The sequence below is a fragment of the Pleurodeles waltl genome, chromosome 2_2, assembly GCF_031143425.1.
Source record: "Pleurodeles waltl isolate 20211129_DDA chromosome 2_2, aPleWal1.hap1.20221129, whole genome shotgun sequence".
In the NCBI taxonomy this organism is placed as follows: domain Eukaryota; kingdom Metazoa; phylum Chordata; class Amphibia; order Caudata; family Salamandridae; genus Pleurodeles; species Pleurodeles waltl.
In genome coordinates, this window is record NC_090439.1 from 808,264,009 (window position 1) to 808,277,325 (window position 13,317).

Consider the following 13,317-nt stretch of genomic DNA (forward strand, 5'->3'; position numbering starts at 1 on the left):
CTCTCTGGCCAACAGTAAGCTGATTACAGGAAGGTCCTCCAGCAGTTTGCTGAGCTCTTTTCCTTGACCTCTGTTCAGACTCACCTGTGTACCCATGATGTGGACACAGGAGACAGTATGCCTGTCAAGAATAAAATATTCAGACAGTTTGACCAAATCAAAGAAAGCTTCAAAGTGGAGGTCCACAAGATTCTGGAGTTGGGAGTGATAGAGCACTCTGACAGTCCCTGGGCTAGCCCAGTGGTCTTGGTCCCCAAACCTCACACCAAAGATGGAAAGAGGGAGATGAGGTTTTGTGTGGACTACGGAGGGCTCAACTCTGTCACCAAGACAGATGCTCACCCCATCCCAAGGGCAGATGAGCTCATTGACAAATTAGGTGCAGCCAAATTCTTAAGTACCTGTGACTTGACAGCAGGGTACTGGCAAATCAAAATGGCACCTGGAGCAAAAGAAAAGACCGCATTCTCTATACATGATGGGCATTATCAGTTTACTGTTATGCCCTTTGGCGTAAGGAATGCCCCTGCCACCTCCCAAAGGTTGGTGAATCAAGTCCTTGCTGGCTTGGAGCCATTTAGTGCAGCATATCTAGGTGATATTGCTGTCTTTAGCTCCAACTGGCAGGATCACCTGGTCCACCTGAAGAAGGTTTTGCAGGCCCTGCAAGCATAAGGCCTCTCTATCAAGGCATCTAAATGTCAGATAGGGCAGGGTACTGTGGTTTACTTGGGACACCTTGTAGGTGGAGGCCAAGTTCAGCCACTTCAACCAAAGATCCATACTATTCTGGACTGGGAAGCTCCAAAAACCCAGACTCAAGTCCGGGCATTCCTTGGCTTGACTGGGTACTACAGGAGGTTTGTGAAGGGATATGGATCCATAGTGGCACCCCTCACAGAACTTACCTCACAGAAAATGCCCAGAAAAGTTAACTGGACCTTGGACTGTCAAATGGCCTTGGACACCCTGAAAGAAGCTACGTGTTCAGCACCAGTTTTGAAAACTCCAGATTATTCAAACCAGTTCATTGTGCAGACTGATGCCTCTGAGCATGCAATGGGAGCAGTCCTGTCCCAAACAAGTGATGATGGCCTTGACTAGCCTGTTTTTATTAGGAGGAGGTTACTCCCCAGGGAGCAGATTTGGAGTGCCATTGAGAGGGAGCCCTTTGCTGTGGTTTGGTCCCTGAAGAAGTTGAGACCATACCTTTTTGGTACTCATTTCATAGTTCAAACTGACCACAGACCTCTCAGATGGCTAAGCAAATGAAAGGAGAAAACTCTAAACTGTTGAGGTGGTCCATATCCCTACAGGGAATGGACTTTATAGTGGAACACAGACCTGGGACTGCCTATTCCAATGCCGATGGCCTTTCCAGGTTCTTCCACTTAGAAAATGAAGACTCTCTTGGGAAAGGTTAGGCTCATCCTCTTTCGTTTAGGGGGGTGGGTGGGGTTGTGTAGGTAAATGCCTCCCGTGGCATGGTTACCCCCTAACTATTTGCCTTTTGTTGATGTCAGTTATGATTAAAAGTGTGCTGGGACCCTGCTAACCAGGCCCCAGCACCAGTGTTCTTTCCTAAAACTGTAACCTTGTTCCCACAATTGTCACAGCCCTGGCACAGAGCTAAGTCCCTTGTAACTGGTACCCCTGGTACCAAGGGCCCTGTGGCCAGGGAAGGTCTCTAAGGGCTGCAGCATGTATTATGCCTCCCTGGTGACCCCTCAATCAGCACATGCACACTGCTTCACAGCTTGTGTGTGCTAGTGGGGAGAAAATGACTAAGTCGACATGGCACTCCCTTCAGAGTGCCATGCCAACCTCACACTGCCTGTGGCATAGGTAAGTCACCCTTGTAGTAGGCCTTACAGCCCTAAGGCACGGTGCACTATACCACAGGTGAGGGCATATGTGCATGAGCACTATGCTCCTACAGTGTCTAAGCATAACCTTAGACATTGTAAGTGCAGGGTAGCCATAAGAGTATATGGTCTGGGAGTCTGTCAAACAAGAACTCCATGGTACCATAATGGCTACACTGAAAACTGGGAAGTTTGGTATCAATCTTCTTAGCACAATAAATGCACATTGATGCCAGTGTGCAATTTATTGTAACATACACCCAGAGGGCATCTTAGAGATGCCCCCTGAAAACATACCCGACTTCCAGTATAGGCTGACTAGTTTCTGCCAGCCTGCCACACACCAGACATGTTGCTGGCTACATGGGGAGAGTGCCTTTGTCACTCTTTGGCCAGGAAAAAAGCCTGTACTGGGTGGCGGTGCTTCTCACCTCCCCCCTGCAGGAACTGTAACACCTGGCGGTGAGCCTCAAAGGCCCACCCCCTTTGTTACACCGCCCCAGGGCATCCCAGCTAATGGAGATGCCTGTCCCTCCGGCCACTGCCCCCACTTTTGGCGGCAAGGCTGGAGGAGATAATTAGGAAAACAAGGAGGAGTCACCCACCAGTCAGGACAGCCCCTAAGGTGTCCTGAGCTGAGGTGACCCTTACTTTTAAAAATCCTCCATCTTGTGGATAGAGGATGCCCCCAATAGGATTAGGGAAGTGCCCCACCTCCCCACAGGGAGGAGGCACAAAGAGGGTGTAGCCACCCTCAAGGACAGTAGCCATTGGCTACTGCCCTCCCAGACCTAAACACACCCCTAGCTGTCCTGAAGCCCCGCAGTGAAGACAACTGCTTTGGCCCCAGCCCTACCGGCCTGTCTCCCAACTTCGAAGAAAACTGCAACAGCAACACATCCAACAGGGACCAGCGACCTCTGAAGCCTCAGAGGACTGCCCTGCAACCAAGGACCAAGAAACTCCCGGGAGCAGTGGCCCTGTTCAACAACCTGCAACAAAGAAACAACTTTAAAGACTTCACGTTTCCCGCCGGAAGCGTGAGACTTTCCACTCTGCACACGATGCCCCCCGCTTGACCTGCGGAAAACTAACACTACAGGGAGGACTCCCCGGCGACTGCGTGCCCGTGAGTAGCCATAGACGTCCCTCCTGAGCCCCCACAGTGACGCCTGCAGAGGAAATCCAGAGGCTCCCCCTGACCGCGACTGCCTGTAACAAGGGAGCCGACCCCTGGAACCAACACTGCACCCACAGCCCCAGGACCTGAAGGAACCCAACTCCAGTGCAGGAGCAACCCCCAGGCGACCCTCTGCCTAGCCCAGGTGGTGGCTACACAGAGGAGCACCCCCTGTGCCTGCATCGTTGAAGAGACCCCTGAGTCTCCCCATTGGTTTCTATACAAAACCTGACGCCTGTTTGCACTCTGCACCCGGCCGCTCCTGTGCCGCTGAGGGTGTACTCTCTGTGCCTGCTTGTGTTCCCCCCCCCCCCCCACCCCCCGGTGCCCTACAAAACCCCCCTGGTCTGCCCCCCGAGGACGTGGGTACTTACCTCCTGGCAGACTGGAACCGGGGCACCCCTGTTCTCCATATTGAAGCCTATGTGTTTTGGGCACCTCTTTGACCTCTGCACCTGACCGGCCCTCAGCTGCTGGTGTGGGTACTTTGGGGTTGCCTTGAACCCCCAACAGCGGGCTACCTTGGACCCAACTTTGAACCCTGTAAGTGTTTTACTTACCTGTGAACTTAACCTCTACTTACCTCCCCCAGGAACTGTTGATTTTTGCACTGTGTCCACTTTTAAAATAGCTTATTGCCATTTTTGCCAAAACTGTAAATGCTATTGTGATTATTCAAAGTTCCTAAAATATCTAAGTGAAATACCTTTCATTTGAAGTATTAATTGTAAATCTTGAACCTGTGGTTTTTAAAATAAACTAAGAACATATATTTTTCTATATAAAAACCTATTGGCCTGGAATAAGTCTTCGAGTGTGTGTTCCTCATTTATTGCCTGTGTGTGTACAACAAATGCTTAACACTACCCTCTGATAGGCCTACTGCTTGACCACACTACCACAAAATAGAGCATTAGAATTCTCTCTTTTTGCCACTATCTTATCTCTAAGGGGAACCCTTGGACTCTGTACACACTATTTCTTACTTTGAAATAGTATATACAGAGCCAACTTCCTACATGTGTCAGTTAGCAAAAATGTTCTAATTTGTGCTGGAGGTATTTTGAAAAAACAATACGACTCTGCTTTTTTTGTGTCATGCCCAGAATACGATGTAAATTTATCACTATAGTATTTTGGGCTCCCCACCGGAGGTGTAGAACAGTGTTTACACTGTGTGTAGTTTAATGCTGGCCTGGATCTAGTGGCATGGTGTAGGTAGTAATGTCCCCAATTGTTATAGCAGAACATTTCCCCATAATTCATTGTATGTTCATATATATCATCACTTTCAAATGCGGAATAGTCCTTCATTTATGTCAAATGGTGTTTCTGCTGCCACCATACCAGAGGCATCAAGATCTGGGACATACATAGGTATCCCAAAGAGAACCTCATAAGGAGTGCGTCCCCCAAGGACCGTCTTGGCAGACTATTCACTGCTCTCTGGACCCCATATAGGTGATGTAACCAACTGCGGCCTGAACCTAATACTCGAGCTGTTAAGGACTGCTTTAGATCACGATTCTGCCTCTCCACGACCGAATTTCCATTGGGATGGTATCGTGAGGAGTAATGGAGTTCCACACCCATCGTCCCCATGGTGTCCCTGAATGCCTTAGAGGCAAATGCAGGGCCTTGGTCAGAATAGAATGCTGCAGCTGCATATGTACCAATAAAGATCAGCAAGTCTTTTATAACAGTCCGAGGTTCACCCTGGGGACCCTGCACTCAGCACATGCACACTGCCTCACAACTTGTGTGTGCTGGTGGGGGGAAAATGACTAAGTCCACATGGCACTCCCCCCAGGGTGCCATGCCCTCAACCCACTACCTGTGGCATAGGTAAGTCACCCGTATAGCAGGCCTTGCAGCCCTAAGGCAGTGTGCACTATACCACAGGTGTGGGCATAGTTGCATGAGCACTATGCCCCTACAGTGTCTAAGTCAAACCATAGACATTGTAAGTAAAGGGTAGCAATAAAGAGTATACGGTCTGGGAGTCTGTCAGTTACGAACTCCACAGTTCCATAATGGCTACACTGAAATCTGTTAAGTTTGGGATCAAACTTCTCAGCACAATAAATGCACACTGATGCCAGTGTGGAATTTATTGAAAAATGCACACAGAGGGCATCTTAGAGATGACCCCTGTATACCAGTCCAATTCCTAGTGTCAGACTGACCAGTTCCTGCCAGCCTGCCACAACCAGATGAGTTTCTGGGTACATGGAGTGAGTCCCTTTGTCACTCTGTGGCCAGGAACAAAGCCTGCACCAGGTGGAGGTGCTTCTCACCTCCCCCTGCAGGAACTGTAACACCTGGCGGTGAGCCTCAAAGGATCATGCCTGTTGTTACAGCGCCAAATTGCCTCCCAGCTAGTGGAGATGCCCGCCCCTCCGGACACAGCCCCCACTTTTGGCGGCAAGTCCGGAGGAGATAATGTGAAAAACAAGGAGGAGTCACCCACCAGTCAGGACAGCCTCTAATGTGTCCTGAGCTGATGTGACTCCTGTCTTAAGAAATCCTCCATCTTGGTTTTGGAGGATTCCCCCAATTGGAATAGGGATGTGCCCCACTCCCCTCAGGGAGGAGGCACAAAGAGGGTGTACCCACCCTCCAGGGCAGTATCCATTGGCTACTGCTGCCAGACCTAAGCACACCCCTAAATTTAGTTTTTAGGGGTGACCCTGATCCCAGTAAATCAGATTCCTGCAACCTGAAGAAAGGAGGACTGCTAACCTGAATGCCAAGCACAGACGACGGAGTCAACAAATGACTTGGCCCCAGCCCTACCGGCCTCTCTCCAGACTCAGAGAACCTGCATAGTGATGCTTCCAGCGGGACCAGTGACCTCTGAGGACTCGGAGGACTGACCTGCACCTAAAAGACCAAGAACCTCCCAAGGACAGCGGCTCTGTCCAGAAACAACAACAAAACAAGCAACTTTAAAGAGACTCTAACTTCCGCCATAAGCGTGAGTCTTCACACTTTGCACCTGATGCCCCCGGCTCGAGTTCAGGACAACCAACACTGCAGAGAGGACTCCCAGGCGACTCCAACGACGTGGACACCCTGAGTCGACATCCCTGCACCCCCACAGCAATGCCTGCAGAGGTGATCCAGAGGCACCCCCTGACCGCGACTGCCTGGTAACAAAGGAACCCAATGCCTGTACCAAGCACTGCACCTGCAGCCCACAGGACCAAGAGGAACCACCTACCAGTGCGTGAGTGACCAGCAGGCGGCCCTCATCGTAGCCCAGTCGGTGGCTGGCCCGAGAAGCCTCCGTGCCCTGCCTGCATCGCCAGAGTGACCCCCAGGTCACTCTATTATTTTCAATACAAACCCGACGCCTGCTTTGCACACTGCACACGGCCTCCCCTGTGCCGCTGAGGGTGTGTTTTGTGTGCTTGTGTTTCCCCTCCCCCATACTATACAAAAGCCCCCTGGTCTGCTACCCAAGGACGTAGGTACTTACCTGCTAGCAGACTGTAACCGGAGCACCCCTGTTCTCCATAGGCGTCTGTGTTTTGGGCCCTCCTTTGACCTCTGCACCCTGTGAAGCTGGTGCTGTGGCTTTGTGGTTGCCTTGAACCCTCAACTGTGGGTTGCCTATGCCCAGGAGACTGACTGTGTAAGTGCTTTACTTACTTTAGAAATTAATGTTTACTTACCTCCCCCAGGAACTGTTGATTTTTGCACTGTGTCCACTTTTAAAATAGCTATTTGCCATTTTAACCAAAACTGTGTTTAGTACTGTTTTAAATCAAAGTTCTATACTTACCTGTGTGAAGTACCTTGCATTTTATGTACTCATATCACATTTTAATCTTGTGGTTCTAAAAATAAATGAAGAAAATATATTTTTCTATATAAAAACCTATTGGTCTGGAGTTAAGTCTTTGAGTGTGTGTTCTCATTTATTGCCTTTGTGTGTAAAACAAATGCTTTACACCACCCTCTGATAAGCCTACTGCTCGATCACACTACCACAAAATAGAGCATTAGAATTATCTAATTTTGCCACTATCAACCTCTAAGGGGAACCCTTGGACTCTGTGCACACTATCTCTCACTTTGTGATAGTATATACAGTGCCAGCTTCCTACACTGAGGCCTACAGGGACACAGGTGTCATAGTCACTATGATGACTGCGAAACTGGTGTCTTGTGAGCAACACCTACTTGGTCACACGTACCAATTGACTGATGCTCACAATAACATCTTGTGCCACTCCATGGCAGTTATTGATTTCAGCTGGGGGGTGTTACTGGTCCTAAAAAAAGTTGTGGTTTCCTCAAACCTACCTGTAGAATGCTTACTATGGAATGACTTGGAGACCTCACCTTGGGCAGAGGTGGAATTGGAGGCCCATGTAGCAATGCTGGGCATCCTAGAACATATATTTGCCTTAACAAGAACACAGGCCAAAAAGAACAAGGAACCCTGGAGCCTGGAAGAATGGCCCAAGAGCTTCCTAAACCCAAGAGCAGGAAGATTAAGAACTAGGGGCCAGATGTAGCAAAGGGTTTTTCGCATTCTGTGTCAATGGGAAAATGTGTTCGTACATATGGCCCTTACTCCCTGCTCCAGCCTCCAGTGAGGATTCCACTCCTGAGGGAGAAGAATCCCGTCCTTGGGTGGAACCTTCACCAGAAGAGCTGCAAGCTGACACTGCTGAGCTTTAAGGTGCAGGGGGCCATCAGGGAAGAGCTCAGTAAGGAACAACAAGTTTCTCCTACACTTGAGTGCTTAAGGCAGTAAGCTGCAGCTCAAAAGGCAGGGGATGTCAGTTACACCCTTAAGGTTTACTGGGTAATGTCTCCTTTATTCAGAGCCAAGAGATCCCAAATCTATTGCCGCCATGAGATTAGGATTTGATCCCTCTGAAGTTTAGGGAATCCCTGTTGACCTTGGCACATGACATTCCCCTGGCAATTCACTTGGGGCAAAGCAAAACCTGGGACAGGCTTCTCCCACATTTTCACTGCCCCCACATGTCAGAAGACACAAGAGAGTTTTGTGACTCCTATGTCATCTGTCAAGCCAGTGACAAGACAGGTGGCACCCCAAAGGCGCCCTTAATTCCACTTCCTGTGGTTTGGGTTCCCTTTGAGAGGGTTGGGGTAGATATTGTTGGCTCCCAGACAGCCTCTGAGAACAGGTTTATACTGGTGGTAGTGGACCATGCCACCAGGTACCCAGAGGCCATTCCTCTTAGGCCACTTCAGCTCCTGGAGTGACCAAAGCCCTTCTTGGTATCTTCTCAATAGTGGGGGTTCCTAAAGAGGTGGTATCAGACAGAGGTGTAAACTTCATGTCTTCATAACTAAAAGCCATGTGGAAGGAATGTGGTGTGACTTACAAGATCACCACTCCATACCACCCCCAAGCAAATAGCTTAGTAGAGAGGTTTAACAAAACTCTCAAGGGCATGATCATGGGACTCTCTGAAAAACTCAGAAGGAGATGGGATGTCCTACTGCCTTGCCTCCTCTTTACCTATTGGGAGGTCCCTCTGAAGGGTGTGGGCTACAGTCCATTGGAACTTCTGTTTGGGCACCCTGTTATGGGTCCCCTTCTTCTTGTTGGAGAAGGTTGAGAGCAACCTCTCAAGCCTCCCTGACAATACATAGTGGATTATGTGCTTGGCCCCAGATAAAGGATGGCTGAGTACATGGAGAGGGCTAGCAAAAACCTCCTGGCCTGCCAGGAGTTACAGAAACAGTGGCATGACCAGAAGGCTGTCCTATCTATCGGCCAGGACAGAAGGTGTGGGCCCTGGAACTTGTGGCTCCCAGGGCACTCCAGGACAAGTGGAGTGGTCCCTAGACCATCGTGGAGAAAAAGGGTGAGGTAACCTACCTGGTAGACCTGAGCACTCCCAGAAGCTCCCTCAGGGTATTTCATGTGAACCTCCTCAAACCCTATTATGACAGGTCAGATGTGACTACTGATGAGGGACAGGAAGAAGAGAGTGGCCCTCTCCCTGACCTTTTCTCCCACAATGCAACTGATGGCTTAGTTGATGGGGTAGTCGTAGCTGACTGCCTCTCTGAGTCCCAAAAGAAGGACCGCAGAAAACTCCTAGGGCAGTTCTCAGAACTGTTCTCCCTAACACCAGGTCAGACCACAGGGTGTGAACACACCATTGACACAGGAGGCAGTTTGACTGTTAAAAGTAAGATTTACAGGCAACCTGACCACGTAAGGGAATGCATCAACTCTGAAGTTCAGAAGATGCTAGACTTAGAAGTAATTGAGCCATCAAATAGCCCTTGGGCTAGCCCTGTAGTGCTTGTCCCAAAACCCCACTCCCAAGATGGCAAAAGAGAAATGGGATTTTGTGTGGACTACAGAGGTCTTAACATTGTCACTAAGACAGATGCTCATCCTATTCCTAGGGCAGATGAGCTTATACATACACTAGCATCTGCCAAGTATCTCAGCACCTTTGACCTGACTGCGGGTAGATCAGATTATCAAAGGATGCTAAGCCAAAAACAGCATTTTCCACCCCTAGTGGCCACTATCACTTTGGAAAATGCACTTGCTGCATTCCAGAGGCTAGTGAATAAAGTCCTCCAAGGGTTGGAAAGCTTCAGTGCAGCTTACCTGGACGATCACCTGGTCCACCTAGAGAATGTTATAGAGGCTCTGCAAAGGGCAGGCCTCACTATCTAGGCCTCTAAATGCCAGATAGGCCAGGGGAATGTGGTATATCTGGGCCATCTGGTAGACGGAGGCCAGATTCAGCCACTACATGGGAAGATTCAAAAATTTTGGATTGAAATCGCCCTCCCCCCAACCCCCCCCCTAACCCCACTACTCAGACCCAGGTGATTACCTTTTTAGGCAACACTGGGTACTACAGGAGGTTTATTAAGAACTATGGCTCCATTGTAGCCCTCTTAATGACCTCACCTCAAAAAGAATGCCCAAGAAAATTTTATGGACAGCTAGCTGCCAAAAAGCATTCGAGGATTTGAAACTGGCCATGTTCTGTGCCCCATTTTTAAGAAACCCTGACTACTCTAAGCAGTTCATCGTACTGCTTCTGAGGTAGGGATTGGGGCAGTACTGTCGCAACTTAATACAGAGGGCCATGCTCAACCTCTAGCTTTTATATGCAGGAAGTTGACCACCTGGGAAAAGCGGTGGTTGGCCATAGAAAGGGGGAAGCCTTTGATGTGATATGGGCTTTGAAGAAGCTGGGGCCATACTTGTTTGGCACTCACTTCCTTGTTCAAACCGACCACAATCCCCTTCTGTGGTTAAAACAGATGAAGGGTGACAATCCCAAACTTCTGAGGTGGTCCATATCCCTACAAAGAATGGGCTATACAGTGGAACATCGGCCTCGGAGTAACCACTCCAATGCAGATGGACTCTCCAGATATTTCCACTCAGACATTGAAGACTCATCTGGACAAGGTTAACCTCATTGTCTTTCGTTTGGGGGGGATGTGTAGGAAAGTACCCTCTTTTTGGCATGGTTACCCCCACTTTTTGCCTGATGTCTGTGTTTTGACTGTGTTGACTGGGATCCTTCTAAACAGGACCCCAGTAACTGTGCTCTCCCCCTCTGGATTAGATTGCCCCTAACATTTTACACCCCAAAATTGGCATACTGGTGCCCCCATATAAGTCTCTTCTATATGGTACCTAGATACCCGGGGCATTAGGGCACCAGGGGTTCCCCATGGGCTGTAGCATGTATTATGCCCCCCATGGCAGACCATGCAAAGTGTCTCTGCAGGCCTACAATGGCAGCCTGCGTGAAAGGGTGCATTCACCTTTTTCACTACAGGTCACTGCAAGTCACCCCTATGGCATGCCTTCGTAGCCCAGAGGGCATGGTGCAAGTACCTGTGTATTAGGGGACACCTGTATAAGCAGAGGTGACTCCATGAACTCCAGCACCGTTTTCCTGGACTTCATGAGTGCGGGGAAGCCATTTTATTTGTATAATGGACATAGGCCACTATCTATGTCCAGCTACAGAATGGTAACTCCGGACCTGGGCATGTTTGGTATCAAACATGTCAGAATCATACCCCAATACTGTTGCCAGTATTGGTTGTATGATTCCATGCACTCTGTGGGGTTCCTTAGAGGACCCCCAGCTGTGCTCCTACGAGTTTGCAGGGTTTTCCCGGGCATCCGTGCTGCTGCCATCCTACAGACTGGTGTCTGCCGTCCTGCTGCTTGAGCAGCTCAAAGTCAGGAAGGCAGAATGAAGAATGTCCTTTGGGAGAGGGAGGCAACACCCTCTCCCTTTGGAAATAGGTGTTACATGGCTTGGGGGGTAGACTCCCCAAGCCACTGGTATGCTTTAAATGGCATATTTAGGGCCCTTCTTGTATAAACTAGTCTGCACTGGAAAAGGGCCTCCTAGTCCCTCGTCTGGCACGAAACTGGACAATGGTAAGTGGAGTTACCTCTCTCCTGTCCATCACCACCCCAGGAGTTTATGCCCAGAGCTCCTCTAGGTGGCCATCTTGAAACCAAGATGGGCAGAGGCCTCTCTGAGCATCTGAGTGGCCAGGGCAGGCAGGTGACATCACAGCCCTCTCCTGATAGGAGGTCATCTTGCTAGGTGACCACTCCCACTTCCCAGGGCTACTTAGGGTCTCCCTCTTGGGTGGATCCTCAGATTAGACATGCAGGATTCCAGCAGGACTCCTCTGCAACGTTTACTTCGACTTCTGGCCGCTAGAACCGCAACTGGACTTCACAGGAACCTACAATCTGCAACTCCAGCGATGCTTTCACCCTGCAACATTGTTTCTCCGGCTCCTTCCAGCAACTGCAACATTTTCCCAGCTGTGCATTCTCTGAGGGCGGCAAGTCTTCAGTCTGCACCAAGAAGCAAGAAGGAATCTCCCTTGGAGTGAAGGAGTCACTCCCCTGCATCCGCAGGCACTAACTGCAACGATGACCGGCTGCGTGGGTCCTCTCTCCTGCAAGTCTGCATGGATCCTGCAACATAGGTGGTGGTCTTGAGTGGTCCCTTTGGTCCCCTCTACCAGCTGTCCAACTTTGGAGGTGGTGAGTCTTTGCCTCTCCTTGCAGGACGGTACCCCTGTGCACTGCAACTCTTGCAGCTAACAAAGCTTGTTGATTCTTCCCTGAGGAATCTCCAGGCTCCGTGTAACCTCGCCTCCAGCACTTTTCCTTGCAGTGTGTTGTCTCCTGCCCACTGCTCCAGCAACGTGGGACTCCTTTTCAGGTGTGCTGAGTGGGCTTCACTGCGACTCCTTTGACTGTTGCCTCCGAGTTGTCTGTTGGGGATATGTCCCCAACTTCTTGCTCTCCTGACTGCTCGGGACACCTAGGACTCCCCTCCATAGGTTGAGTCCCCTGGTACCTTCCTGGTCCAAAGCAGATCTGCAAATCTTCTGAAGCGTTTGTCTTTGCCAAGGCTTGTTGGGTTTTTTTTCACACCACTGACGGACTGCAACTCTCTGGAAACGCTCTTGCCCTAACTGGAGCTGGAGTTGGTTCCTTACATTTGCATGTCCTCTTCTATCTGGATCCATCTTCTGTTTCTTGCAGTCTTGCTTGGCTGTTGCACAGTACGTTTCCGAAGTTTCTCTGCGGGGTGGGGAAAAAACAGGTACTTACCTCTTTTCTCCTGGTTGCTGGTGGGCACTCTGGTACTTACCTATTAGGTTCCTAGTTCCTCCTGCTCCCCTCTACAGATTCCACTTACCTGGGTGGGGGTCCCTCATTCCCATTCCACTTATTTACTATATGGTTTGGGTTACCCCAAGGGTCACTATTGTCTATTGTCATTGCACTGTTTTCAATTGCTTTCTATGCTCATTCCTGATGACTAAGGTGTATTTAATAGTGTTTTTATTCACCTGCTACTAGAGTATTGCCTATACAGTATTTGTGTCACTAAAATAAAGTACCTAAAATAGTTTTTGTAATACTGTGTGGTTTTTTCATGTGTGTAAGTGCTGTGTGACTATAAGTGGTATTGAATGAGCTTTGCATGTCTCCTAGATAAGCCTTGGCTGCTCATCCACAGCTACCGCTAAAGAGCCTGGCTTCCTAGACACTGACCCTACCTCAAAGGGTGATAACGCCATGCGTGCTCACCACACACCAGGCCAGCTTCCTACACACCATTCATATCATGACCCTAGAGCCTGCAAGTTAATTGCAGGTCTTACTGCTTGTTTAGTAGTACAATATAGCAATAATCAGTGTTCAGTGGGTATTCTTGAGCTATTGTTCCCTTTGCCACTGCAACTGCT

The 13,317-nt window shown here is 49.5% G+C and overlaps 1 protein-coding gene across 1 annotated transcript in view; it reads left to right on the forward strand.

The window, feature by feature from the left end:
- Positions 1-13,317, forward strand: part of WWP1 (WW domain containing E3 ubiquitin protein ligase 1) — a 711,039-nt gene that overhangs the window by 104,131 nt on the left and 593,591 nt on the right. The gene's annotated exons all lie outside the window — the stretch shown is intronic.